This window comes from Mus caroli, chromosome 15 (genome assembly GCF_900094665.2).
Source record: "Mus caroli chromosome 15, CAROLI_EIJ_v1.1, whole genome shotgun sequence".
Classification (NCBI taxonomy): domain Eukaryota; kingdom Metazoa; phylum Chordata; class Mammalia; order Rodentia; family Muridae; genus Mus; species Mus caroli.
The window spans coordinates 63,730,696-63,744,119 of record NC_034584.1 but is presented as its reverse complement, the minus strand read 5'-3'; the positions used below and the strand labels follow the sequence as shown (position 1 = coordinate 63,744,119).

General features: G+C 38.4%; 1 pseudogene; it reads left to right on the top strand.

Annotated features, from left to right (window-relative positions):
- The first annotated feature begins 5,790 nt into the window (after window positions 1-5,790).
- LOC110310938 lies at window positions 5,791-7,400 on the top strand (annotated as a pseudogene).
- Window positions 7,401-13,424: the final 6,024 nt, after the last annotated feature.

Sequence of the window (13,424 nt, the reverse complement as noted above, 5' to 3'; positions counted from 1 at the left end):
AGAGAGGCCCATTGGACTTGCAAACTTTATATGCCCCAATATAGGGGAATGCCAGGGCCAAAAGAATGGGAATGGGTGGGTAGGGAAGTGGGGGGTGCTATGGGGGACTTTTGGGATAGCATTGGAAATGTAACTGAGGAAAATATGTAATAAAAATATTAAAAATTAAAAAAAAAGACTCATAAAGTTCTAAAAAGAAATTGAAACATTCTACCCTTCTTGAATATTCACCAAGATTCAGGGATTTCTAAATAAATATTTCTTAAAACATAGGATGAAAAAATTAATAAGTATCAGGAACCAATTGAACAAATACTCAAGACCCTTTGTATTCAAGGCTGTATATGGATTAAGTCCATCCTCAGGTTATATAAGCTCTTCTGTCTGTTGTACTTCCTGCATGCCACAAAATATTCCAGATTTGTAGGTTTAATTCATGCCAGGCATGAAATTAAATTATGCAGCTGTATTTGGGTCATTCCTTATCATGTAAATAGCACCTCATCTGTATTCTTGTAAATAATTTCAATAAATTTATCAAGTTGCCTACCAAGGACAAACCTTAGTTTGGGAGAAGTTAGTAAAGAAGGGGTGATTGGGAAGAAATGCCTCAAAGTCATTGATGGATGCAAGCTCTCAGCTCTGTAATCTGCTTAAGATAGCTCTCTGTTCATGATAGCTCTGCTCAAGGTAGCTCAATCTTGCAGACCAAAGCCCAGTCTTTTATTTTGCATAAGGCACATTCTTAAGAATTGCATATCAAGTTCTCTCTTGATTATCCTACAAATCAGCATTTTATGACCTTAGCAGCTTGACTATAGAGACACAGCTACATGGCTTAAGATGCTTGCTGGAGCTATAGCAAGACCTCATTGCTCTATTAGACAGAACTTGGACTCAGAGATCTGCTTCTTGAATGCTGAAATTAAAGATATGTACCACTACGCCAGAACATAAGCTTTTATTCACCTAGAAATTGTTCTGTCCCAGTCTGGTCTTGAACTCAGAAATCTTCTTGCCTTTGTCTCCTGGAATTAAAGATGTATAATACCATGTCTGGGACTAAGCTTTTCATGGACTCTATTCTTCAAGATCTGGATCAAAAGCCTATGTCTTCCTATCTCAAGATCTGGATTAAAAGTTTGTCCTCCATTTCTTGATTGTAGTTCATTCCAGAGTAAAAATTCAAAAAAATTCTTGTTCAAGTGCAAATACAAACAGTAAATTTAGCTAGGTGGGGTATTTCCCTGAGATCATCACTCCCCAACTCTCTTTATCTCTTTGAACACAAGATTCTGCTCTATTTCACTTTCTGATACCTCTTTAATACTTATACCATACATTTTGTATTTGTAAGCTGTTGTTTTTTTGCCTTTTCCTTTCCCTGTTGTGATTCAGGTTTTTTCCTCTATTGACCAAATGATGTTTCCTTATCTATGCTGTCTTAGTAATAGCCTCTGTTCTTTCAGGTCCAAGAAGCCCCTCATATAATTCATATTGCATCCTTATATTTTGCGAAGCTGAGGAATCCTTGTAAAGAACAGTTCTTACATATATTCTTGAACTCATGTTTTTAGAGTTCTTTCCCACAGCCTTAAGGGCTCTCCCGAAGGTCACAGTATTATCACTTTGTTGAGGAACACCATATATATTATCACTTCCTGGAATCATGCTCTTTCTGGTTATTATGGAGTCAATAACCTTGGCATAAAGAACATTTCCCAATAAACTTGAGAAGGAGAAGATTCCCCAAAGGAGGGACATGAAGTAAAATATGTACATTATAATGCAAATAAGCTTTATGATAACAGCAACCATCATTGCTCAAGGAGAGCCATCTATTGGTGGCTCTGCTCTAGGGTTGAGTCACATCATACTGTCACTTCCACTTTGGTGATATAATTTACTTTGGTTGAGTAAAATGACATCAAGCTCAGTTACTACTTTTTGTCAAATTTATTCCTTTCTTGCTTTTATAGATATGTGGTACAAATATTAATGAATGACAGCATGGGGTTACTACCTACCTCAGTGGTTTATGTTCCTAAATTATAAATACACACAGCCTTTATATTTTCATATGCCTTGAAGAGAACAATAACTGGGCAACTGCATATCTTCTATGTTGTTAGAATCCAACTGATAATTCCAAGTTAAAGCTTACTAATTTTATGTTATATCTTGGCTATGCTTGAACCAACTGGGTTGTGTTCTCTTGGTCCCTTTTTGGGGTGGTTCTGAATCTCTGTGCTATACCTCCTAAGGCATGGTATCTCTTTTCCATTCTCCTTCCTCACAGGTCGCAAGCCTTGGAAAATCTCAAATTCTGCCCATATCTCTTCTCCCCAGCTAATGACTCTTGCAACTTTTACTTACCAATAAAAATTAACTAGGAGCAAGTTTCCAGAAGTTACATGTAAACCCTTTTGTGCAAACAGTTTTGGGGACCCAGTCAGCATGATAATATAAGGAGCTACATTGACCCCTTTTTTTAACCAAAAAATCTTTACTGACTATATTTAGCTGAAGCTTTGGCTAGACATTTTTATGTCCATGCCAGTTTCAGGATTGTGCCCATGTAGTCAGATCAGCAATTCATTTTATTTATCTTATTTGGTTTTCTTGAATTTTTCTTACCTGTCTCCATCCAAGATCTTCTGGGGGGTGGGGGTTCTTCTTCTATCATATCTGATCTAGTTTACTTTGGAAGGGGTATAAAGCCTTTTTTTTTTCCTTTCCTGATAACACACATAGAGAAGATCTCTCCAAAATAGGCATGACTTTGGTCCAGCAACCCAAAATATATTAAATCATATCAAGAAGCTGATTGCAAAAATGGCTACAAGAAATTACTTATCAGCTTGATTACCAACTACACAGACACTGCTCTATAATAGCAGCCCAGCTTCAGCAAGAGTCATGTCACCCAGTGCTATTCAGGTTGCCATTGTTCTTGTTCCCTGGCCTTCGGAAAGCCCTAGCTCAGCTATTAAAAGTGTGCCTTTCTGAACTTCAAGTTTCTAAGATATTCTTCATTAAAGCTATTGACAAAACCTTTTTAACCTAAATTTACTAATCATCAACTTCTCAAAATTCTTTCTAAGGATGGTGGCTAATGCTAATATATCGATATTTCTAAGTTACTTCCAAGGTTGAAAATTGAATCACTAATTTACCATAGCAGCAATGCTTGAAAACGATCAAACACTGTTATTGTGAATGCCAATGACCCTGCCCAGCAAGGAGCTGAAAGCCCCATTAAAGGGATCATGCAACTAATAGATAAGAATGAATGTGGTGACTGTGAAGGCAACAAGCAGAATTTGCTCTATAACAACATGGAGTCCTCAGGAAACATACTACTCAAGGCTCTGCCTCTCCCAGGCACACCTATGATTGTTGTGGTCATTTTTGGCTACATTCCATGAGTTCTAAAGCTGTTTTTGTCCTCCTACATGCCCCTAAACTATCTATCTATCTATCTATCTATCTATCTATCTATCTATCTATCTATTTTTCGATACTTTTTGAAATATGTAAATTCTTTCTGAAAAATTTACTGTTTGAAGAACTGTACTGCTTAACTAAAAATATACCAGAAATTAAACTTAAAAACTTGATTTTCAATGTACACATTTTAATTCTCTGAGATTTAGAGTTGTACATATTAGTGAGTGAGTTTCTATGTGTATCCAAGTCACACACAATAAATTCAAATGACTGAAATCATCAAAATGTATAGATATTGGTTGATGCCAGTGACTGAAGATGATATAAGGAACTAAAATTGACAGAGACTGACTGAGAGATTTCTATTTCTTTTAACAAAATAGAAATAGCAGTTCATCTTTAATGAGATTTTTTTCAAGTACTCTGTAGATATACCATCTAAGGAAGGATTCAATTATACAAAATATTCCAGTCTATTTGAGTGTTGTGCGGTTAATAGTAAAGAACTGAAGATTTTAAAGATGCAGCTCTGTCCTCAAAAGCCATATATATACTTGATTTTCAATTTATAAATGTATAATTTTATATATACTCTTCAAGCATAATCTGTACCAATGCAGGTAGACTCACACTTTCCCACTTGGTTCTATAATTAAGGACTTCATTAAGTAAAAGGGAGGTTCAATGCTCAAATGAGCTGAGCTTGTGCTAGCTTTGGTAGCCCACATCCACACATGGCTTTTCATTTTTTCAATGACTTCTGACAGCTACAGTGGTGAAGAAACAGTGTTGCTCACAGGGGAACAGATTTTGGTAGAGAATGATCTGCTATAGTTGCTGTGATTGTTTTATGCCTCACAGAATCCACTGTTTAAAGAAAGTAGAGGTACAAGTAACTATGACCCATAACCATCTCCTTCCTCATCACCATGACCATCTTGTGTAAAATGGGTTTTGTCCTTTGTGCCACATGTACTTCCAGTTAGAAGTTTTAGGAATTTGCAGAGTTACTTTGCTAAAAGACTGAAAGCAAAACAAATTTATTTATGGATTTGGGATAACTTTTTTGTTCCCTTAGCTCCTGCAAGATACCGTTGTAAAGGTGATTCAATGTAAAACCACAGCCTTGATAAAACAGTGATCAGGGTAAGACATCAGCAATTCCCAATTTAAATAACTCCCTTATGTGTTTGCCACAGGGAAAAAAAAATAAAACTAACTTTTTTTTTCCAAAACAAATCTGAAGGATTATACCCCCATGAAATGGGAAATAGTATAAAATTTGGTTATACTTCAAAAAAATTATAAGTCACAAGTGGTTATATTCATTTTTGTTTCCCCCCAGAGGGAGGAGATGTTGTCATGCATATATTTTCGGTATTTAGAGGCTTGAAAATGATGAATGACATCTGAATAATATCTCCTGAGATAATTATGTGAAAAATTACATTTACCTCATAATATTTGGTAGATTGTCCTCTATTTATAACACATAAACGATAAAGCTTCATGAGGATTCAAAGATGAATGCTGATATTATTTGTGGTTATTCTAAAAACAAAGTCTATTATCCCCCGAGATTTTCTAGAGTATGAGTCAAATATATTGAGAGAAAAATCTGGTGGCAGGACAAACAGTAAGGACAGAGAATGATTGACAAGATTCACCCCAATAAGTGGGTGAAGATGACCTATGGTCTGAAACATAAAGACTTCTGAAGAACCTAGACCCAGCCAAACCTCCACCTGCCGATTTCCATGCTGCTGACACCCCATAGCTCTGTCTGCTTCCCAAGAGTCCTGCTCTATCTCAGGACACACATCTAAGATCTTCTACCCCCACCTGCAGGGACACCAGCAAACCCAGCAGTTCTGTGCTCTGCCTCAACTTGTCAGATCTCCATCTTCCTTCTGGTCTGAACTTCTACTTGCAGTTAGGGATCAGTGCACCACTACAAACCCCACATATCTGCCTACCTCCCAGGAGACATGCTTTAATCCAGGGCACAAAGCTAAACCTGCTTTTCAGGAGGCCTGCTACAACCAGAACACCCAGGCCAGCCAACACCAAAGAAAACCAGATGGTATAAGACAAATATAAGAACATAATCCACAGAAGCAAATACTGAGCTCTCCTACTTCAGCAACCCCTGAATAATCTAATACACCTGAAGAGCAAGACTGTGACCTTGAATCAGATCTCATGAAGATGATAGAGCCCTTTAAAGAGGGTATAAATAATCCCCTTAAAGAAAAACAGGAAAGCGTCCACAGCAGCGATGCATCCTGACTTGGCAGACTTCCACTTTAGGTATCGCAGCAGGAACAAGTACACCCAAGGACTTCAGGAACCATGCAGAAGCCACACAGTGAGGCAGGGACTGCCTTCATTCTGACCCAGCAGCTCCATGCAGCCATGGCTAACACCTTCCTGGAACACTTGTGCTGCCTGCACATTGACTCTTTGCCCATCACGGCCTGCAACACTGGCATCATTTGTACCAATGACCCTGATTCCTGAACTATGGAGATGCTGAAGGAGATGATTAAGTCTGGGATGAACGTAGCTTGGCTGAATTTCATTCATGGAACCTATAAGTACCATGCAGAGACCATCAAGAATGTCCCTGCAGCCACAGAAAGCTTTGCATCTGATCCCATTCTCTACCATCCTGTTGCGATGGCTCTGGATACAAAGGGAACTGAGATCTGGACCGGACTCATCAAGGGCAGAGGCACTGCAGAGGTAGAGCTGAAGAAGAGAACCACTCTGAAGATCACCCTGGACAAAGCTTACATGGAGAAGTGTAATGAGGACATCCTGTGACTGGGCTATAAGCACATCTGCAAGGTGGTGGAGGTGGGCAGCAAGATCTCCGTGGATGATGGGTTCATCTCACTGCAGGTGAAGGAGAAAGGTGCTGACTTCCTGGTGACGGAGGTGGAGAATGATGGCTCCTTGGGCAGCAAGAAGGGCATGAACCTGCCTAGCACTGCTGTGGACCTCCTGCTGAGTCGGAAAAGAATAACTAGGTCCTGAACTTTGGGGTGGAGCAGGATGTGGACATGGTGTTTGCATCTTTCTATCCACAAGGCAGCCGACGTGCATGAAGTTAGGAAGTTCCTAGGAGAGAAGGGCAAGAACATCAAGATCATCAGCAAAATTGAGAACCATGAAAGTGTTCACTGGTTTGATGAGATCTTGGAGGCCAGTGATGGAATCATGGTGGCTCATGGTGACCTGGGCATTGAGATTCCTGCAGAGAAGGTCTTCCTGGCTCAGAAGATGATGACTGGACGATGCAACCGAGGTGGGAAGCCTGTCATCTGTACTACACAGATGCAGGAGAGCATGATCAAGAAGTTTCACCCCACCTGTGCTGAAGGTCAATGCAGTCCTGGATGAAGCCGACTGCATCATGCTGTCTGGAGAAACAGCCAAGGGGGACTACCCTCTGGAGGCTGTTCGCATGCAACACCTGATTGCCAAAGAGGCAGAGGCTTGCATTTACCACTTGCAACTATTCGAGGAATTTTGCTGCCTGGTACACATTAACAGCGACCCCACAGAAGCTGCTGCCAGGAGTGCCAAGGAGGCCTCCTGCAATTGCTGCAGTGGGGCTATTATCTTGCTCACCAAATCTGGCAAGAATGCTCAACACATGGCCAGGAATTGCACTTGGGCTCCTATCATTACTGTGACACGCAATCCTCAGACTGCTCCCCAGGACCATCTGTTCCATGGCATCTCCCCTGTGCTGTGTAAGGATGCCTGCCATACTGAATGCCTGGGCTGATGATGTTGACCTTTCTGTAAAATTGGCCATGGATTTTGGGCAAGACCCGAAGGCCTGAGGGTTCTTCAAGAATGGAGGTGTTGTCATTGTGTTGCCCAATTGGTGCCCTGACTCTGGCTTCACCAACACCATGTGTGTAGTGCCTGTACCTTGATGGCTCTCTGGAGCCCCTCTTCTAGTTCCTGTCCCTTCTCCTCCCCTATCCTATTCATTAGGCCAGTAACGCTTGTAGTGCTCACTCTGGGCCATAGTGTGGCGCTGGTGGGCTGGAACACCAGAGAAAATAAATGCCTCTAAATCATGCAATAGAGCCTAGACATTTTTCATGGCCCTATTTGAGCCAGGAAGGAATGCAGGACTGGAAACCTTCTGACTTTACCACAGAAGGGCAGCAGCATCTCTGTGTACTTTGCTCCTGTAGAAAGTTGTTCAGAGAATTCCCAGGCCTAGCCTGGAGTCAGGAGATGGCAAGAGTAGGGGCTGAGGACATGGGGCCTAGGGGCCCAGTGTAGATGACTTTTGGTCCTGGCCTTGATCTGGTTTCCCAACACCTTTGACCTCCACACTCCTCCTTGTGTATTCCACTGCTGTCACTGCAGACACTCCACTCTCTACCTTGTTTTCTGCAGAATCTCCATGCCTGTTGCTATGGTGCTCACCTGAATGTCAATAAACAGCAGCTGAAGCAAAAGAAGAAAGAAAGAAAGAAAGAAAGAAAGAAAGAAAGAAAGAAAGAAAGAAAGAAAGAAAGAGAGAGAGAGAGAAAGAGAGAGAGAAAGAAAGCAGGCAGATAGGTAGGAATCTTTAAGAAGGAAACAAATAAATCTTTTAGAGAAATACAGGAAAATACAACCAAACAGGTTAAAGAAATGAATAAAATGGTCCAAGACCTATATATGGAAATAGAAGCAAAAAAGAAAACATAAATGGAGGAAAAGCTGGAGATGGAAGACCTATGGGGGGGGGGAATACAGGAATACACACACACACACACACAAGCACCACCAACTGAATGCAAGAGATGAAGAGAAAATATGAGGCATAGAAGATATTATGAAAAGAAAATAAATACATAGGTCAAAGAAAATGCGAAATCTAAAATATTCCTAACTCAAAACATACAGGAAATTTGGCACTTTCTGAATAGACCAAAACTAAGAATAATAGGCATAATAGAGGGTGAAGGTTCTCAGTTCAAAAGGCCAGAAAATATCTTGACCAAAATCATAGGAGAAAATTTCCCTTACCAAAGAAATAGATGGTTATAAACATACAAATAGCTTACAGAATGCCAAATATATTGGACCAAAAAAGAAAAGCCTGCCACCAAATCATAATCAAAACACTAAATATACAGAACAAAGAAAGAATATAAAAGAAGCTGCAAAGAAAAAAGGCCAAGAAACCTATAAAGGCAAATGTATCAGAACTATGCCTGCCTTTACAACAGAGACTCTAAAAGCCAGAAGATCCTGGACAAATGTCTCACAGACCCTAAGAGACCAGAGATGACAGCCCAGACTATGATACCCAGCAAAAATTTCAGTCACCTTAAATGGAGAAACAATGATACTCCATGAAGAATAGAAATTGAAACAATATATTTCTAGTTCAGCCATTCATAGAATACAATAAGGAATCCATAAGTAGGGTAACTACTCCCAAGGAAACAAATGAAATTAATCATCTCACAGCAAAATCAAAAGAAACTCGCATATCTCCAGTACCAGTACCATTCCCAACATTGAAATAGGAGGAACTAACAATCATTAGTCATTAACATATCTCAACACAAATGAACTCAATTCACCAATAAAAGGACACCTTCTACAGACAGAATACATAAGCGGGATCCACCATTTTGCTGCCTATAAGGCATATACCTTGGCAACAAAGATAGCTACTACTTCACAGTAAAGACCTGGATAAGATGTTTCAAAGCAAACAGCCCCAAGAAACAAATTCTAGCAGACCTTATAATATCCAATAAAATAGACTTTCAACCAAAATAATCAAAAGAGATGGGATAGGATACTTTATATGCATCAAAGGAAAAACCCACCAAAATGTCTTCTCAATTGTGAACATATATGTCTCACATGCAAGGGTATCCACATTTGTAAAAGAAATTTGCCTAAAGCTCAAACCACACATTAAACACCACACAATTATAGTGGGGGACTTCAACACAAAATTCTCACCAATGAACAGGTCACTGAAACATAAACTATAGAGAGAAATAATGAAACTAACAGATGTTCTGAACCAAATGGATTTATTAGATATCTATAGGTCCTTTCACCCCAAAACCATAAGAATATACCTTCTTTTCAGCACCCCACAGAACATTTTCCAAAGTTGATCATATAATCAGGCACAAAGCAAACCTCAAAAGATATAAGATCACATGTTATCATATCACCATGAATTAAGGCTGAACTTAAACAACATATACAACAGAGAATCCACATACTCCTGGAAATTGAACAACTATTCTACTCAGTAATCACTGGGTCAGGGAAGAAATAAAGAAAAAATTAAAGACATTCTGGAATTCAATGAAAAAGCACAACATACTTAAACTTTTGGATACAATCAAAACAGAGTAAAGGAAAATGTACAGCATTAAGTACCTTCATAAGGAGATTTTATACTATCAACTTAACAGCACACCTGGAAGCTCTAAAACAAAAAGAATCAAACACACACAAGAGGAATAGATAGCAGGAATTAGTCAAACTCAGTGTTGAAATCAATCAAATAGAAACAAAGAGAACAATACAAAGAATCAACAAAACCAAGGGCTAGTTCTTTGAAAAAATCAACAAGATAGACAAATCATTATTCAAACTAACAAAAAAGCAAAGAGACAGTATCTAATAAAATCATAAATGAAGAGGAAGACGGGAGAACAGAAACCACTAAAATTAAAAAAAATAATAATATTCTTTCTTCAGGTCTTACTTCAAAAGCTTGTACTCCACAAAACTAATCCCTAAACCATACAAATGAGAGAGAGAGAGAGAGAGAGAGAGAGAGAGAGAGAGAGAGAGAGAGAGAGAGAGATTAGACCAATTTTGCTTATGAATATCAACATAAAAGCACTCAATGAATTCTCACAAACAAAATCCAGAAACATCAAAAAAAAAAAAAAACCATCCATGATGATCAAGTAGGCTTCATCCCAGGAATGCAAGGATGGTTCAGTATGTGAAAATTCATTAACATAATCCACAATATAAATAAACTGGGTGAAAAATATCATATGAGCATCTCATTAGGCACAGAAAAATCCTATGACAAAATCCAACACCCCTTCATGTTAAAAGTATTGAAGCGATCATGATTCAAGCCATATACTTAAACACAATGAAAGCAATATACAACAAGATGATAGCCAATGTCAAATTAAATGAAGAGAAACTTGAAGCAATCATTCTAAAGACAGATACCAAACAAGACTGCCCTCTCTCTCCCTATCTATGCAATATAGTGCTTAAAGTTTTAGCTATAGCAATGACAAAGCTAAAGGAGATTAAGGGGACACAAATGAGAAAGGAAGAATTCAATATATATAAGTATTCATGGATGATATGATAATATATAGGTACCCCTAAAAGTCTAACAGGGTACTATTAGAGCTGATAACCTTAGCAAAGTGGCTGGATATAAAATTAACTCAGAATAATCAGTAGCTGTCCCTTATAGAAATAATAAATGGGCCATGAAATAAATTAGAAAAACTAAACTTTTCACAATAGCCACAAGTAATATAAAGTATCTTGATGTATCTCTATCCAACACAGTGAAAAATCTGTATGACTAGACCTGATATTCCTGAAGTCAGAAATTGAAGAAGCTATCAGAAGATGGAACGATTTCTCATACTCCTGAATCATCACTAGGATTAATGTAGTAAAAATGGCCATCTTACCAAAGCAATCTATAGATGCAGTGCAATTCCCATCAAAATTCCAACACAACTTTTAACATAGCTTGAAGGAAAATTTCTCAACTTCATATTGAAAAACAAAAGCCCAAGATAGCAAATCAACTCTTAACAATACAAGAACTTCCAGAGAAATCACCATCCCTCACCTCAAGCTGTACTACAGAGCAATAGTGATTAAACATTTCATAGTATTGGTACAGAATCAGACAGGTTGATCAATGACATCACATCAGAGACCCCAAAATAAGCCCACACAAATATGGACACTTATTTTTTTACAAAGAAGGCAAAAGCATACAATGGAAAAAATCTTTAGCAAATGGTGCTGGTCTAATTGGATGTCTGCATACAATGCAAATAGATTCATATTCATCACCCTGCACAAAACCTGAGTCTACGTGAATCAAGGACCTCAACATAAAACTATAAACACTCAATCTAATAGAAGAGAAGATAAAAATAACTTTGAACAAATTGATATAGGAGAAAATTTCCTAAAAATAAAACCATGACTCAGAGTCTAATATTAATAATTGATAAATGAGTGATCATGAAATGAAAAACTTTTGTAAGGCAAAGGACATAGTAAATATGGCATCAGCAGCCTACAGATTTGGAAAATATCTTCAGAATCCCTCCATCTGACACAGGGCTAATACCCAAAATATTTTAAAAACTTAAGCAGTTAGACTCCAACAAACCAAATAACTCAATTTAAAAATTGGGTACATAGATAAAAGAATTCTCAACAGAAAAATTTTGAATGGCCAAGAAGCACTTAAAGTGATGTTCAACATCCTTATTCATCAGGGAAATGCAAATCAAAGTGAACTGAGACTCCACATTACACCAATCAGAATGGTCAAAATCAAAATGGAAGTGAGAACAAATGCTGGTGAGAATGTGGAAAAAAGGGGAATACTCTTCCACTGCTGGTGGGACTGCAAACTTGGACAACCATTTTGGAAATTAATCGGATGGTTTCTCAGAAAATTGGAAATAGTTCTACCTCAAGACCCAGCTATTCTGCTCCTGAATTTATATCCAAAAGATGTCCCCCATACCCAAAGACATGTGCTCCACTATGTTCATAGCAGCTTTATTCACTACAGACACCAATAATATTATCCAAAAGGAGGCAGCCCAAGAAATAGTCTCATAAGCTACCCACTGATTATGTCTTAGCAACTTCATTATATAGCCCAAGAAGTGTTCAATCATAACTATTTGGGCCAAATATAGTCATTTACTTGGACCATATTTCCTCTTAATAGTGGTGAAAATAGGCCTTCCACCAAGAGAACTATCCCTACTCAGATATGTAGAGAGAATTTCTTATATGCATCACCTATCAATAAAAAAGCTTATGCCAATGAGCTGAGGCAGTATATAGCAGGTGGAACATCTGACAGGGAGAGAAATGATTTTGGCAGATAGTCAGAGTCACTGGAGATTTGCCCTGGAATTCTGAGGAGACAGATCAAAAGTAGCCATGCAGCTGAACTCAGATTAGAATAAAGGAGAGATTAGCCCCAGGAATACCAACAGAAAGAAGGAAGAAGTAATGAAGAATCCAGCAACATAGCTGAACTCAGGTTAGAATAAAAGGGGTGATAAGTTAAAAGATAGTTGGAGGGAGATTAAGCCAAGGCCATTGGCATAAACATGTACTAATAGATAATTAGTCTCGGTGTTGTTATTTCTGGGAATTAAGTGGTCAGGAGGAAAAATTTGATTTTGCACTGATCAAGGTGAAAATGGGTATTGACTATTTAGAGTTCATTAATTCGATGAAGTTTGTGTTAGCAAAACCTGTTGTGCATATAGTTTAAAACAGCCATTGCATGTTTAGGAGGCACAAAATCAGGGGAAATTTTTGCATAACTGCCTAAAATCATCCATGGCATATTCAAGATGATTAGAAAAAAAATATTGATGTAGGGAAGGTAGCTTGTTGAGTGGGGAGCAGATGAAATTCTCAGTGAATGTGAATTATTTGGTGTGAATATGGCCACGTCAAGATTCCCCTAATGCCTCAAATTCAGGTACTGCAAATTCTTCCGCAGTTCAAACATGGAAGAATGGCAAAACATCCCCTGTTTTACATAGGAACGCTGACAACGTGTGCAGAAAGATTTAATTGCACTTTCCTTGTTCTAGAGGACAAAGTGTGGCTTTTTCTCTACAGATAGCCATGCCAAGACTAGGTCTTTGTTTCCTTCTCCC